This window comes from Haliaeetus leucocephalus, unplaced genomic scaffold, assembly GCF_000737465.1.
Source record: "Haliaeetus leucocephalus isolate CR32 unplaced genomic scaffold, Haliaeetus_leucocephalus-4.0 Scaffold566, whole genome shotgun sequence".
NCBI lineage: Eukaryota > Metazoa > Chordata > Aves > Accipitriformes > Accipitridae > Haliaeetus > Haliaeetus leucocephalus.
The window spans coordinates 1,575,957-1,577,324 of NW_010973002.1; positions in this window are offsets into that span (position 1 = coordinate 1,575,957).

The following is a 1,368-nucleotide window of genomic DNA, read 5'->3' on the forward strand; positions in this document are numbered from 1 at the left end:
CGCGGGCGCCCCCGGCACCCCGGGAACCCCGACACCCCCGCACCCAGCGCCGCTCCGCGGGGCCGGGCGCCCCACCTGTGTCCTGGGGGCTTCCTCCGTGCCCGGGTGGAGTGACAGCCGTCGGTTGCTGGAGGGAGCTGGAAATAAAGGAGACCAGTTAGAAAGTAGGCAGTTGGGGATGGGGGACAGGGGCGGGGGGGTTGGGAGAAAAAAAAAAAAAAAACAAAAATATAACGATGCAAAGAGATTCTCCACCTGCCTCTGGTAGTAAACGTTTCCCACCCCCGGGTATTTAGAATTTAATTACAATCAACCTGGTGGCTAAATATCTGTCCAATGCCTTTGCTGCCCCACCTATTGAACTGCATTTTCCACAACACATCTACTTAGCACTGCCCGAACTTACTCTCACACATCCTAGAGATAACTTTTGCAGCTGTTTTGTTCTCTCTGTCCTCCAAAAAGGCCTTTTATCACTTCTTATCACTTCTACTTATCTGAGTGTTTCAGACTTGTTTTGGCATTGGCAAGGTGTAAAGCTGTTCGGGCAGACCCTGAAAGTGTCACTTCTTCAGTGATAACTCTGTGTGTAATGGGTACAGTTTCTCATTTTTCTGTTATCACAGATGACATTTCCCTTTTTTCATTGTGTCCAGCGTGATACTATGCAATGGGTGTGTTGCAATAATCCTAGCATTTTCTTGCACTTTGTTTCCTGAATTCCAATAAAATAACAGTTTTCTTTCAAAAATCCAGATGAACTGGAATCTGCTGGGGTCTTCCATTGCCAGCTTTTTGCCCATGCCAGAGATAGCTGGCTTTTTAAGGCTTTTTACTGGAAGCATAACTGAAGGTAACAATGTTTATTTTGCTGTTGCAAAAAAAAATTTATATGTGTCCTAAGCTAAATACAGGAGACTTCATTTTATGATTCATGGCACAAATGCCAGGATAGACATGCACCACAAGAAGTCCTTACATTCCACATTATTCATTGGTGTTAGCCCCCCCTCCCCCTTTTTTTTCAGCGAAGCCAAAAACTTAGCAAATAATTTTTAAGCTTGTAAATCAACTCTTCTAACGATTAGGAAATATATGATGATGGATATAACCTATGGAGTTCCTTGCAAGAGATGGAGAAAAAAAGGAGCATGTGTTTTGAAGGCATTGGTGGATATGCTGTGGGAGAAGACCTTTGGGCACATCTCCGGGCTAGAAAAGTGTTACATTTCCTTCAACTTTTTGGTGCCGATGCCCAGTGCATCTCCAGTCCTACCTGAAGCACAGCTGCTGAATTACAGCACAGGGCACCCTCCTGCCTGACCCAGCACCCAGCGCTTGGCCTGCAGCTTGGCACATCCCACCCCA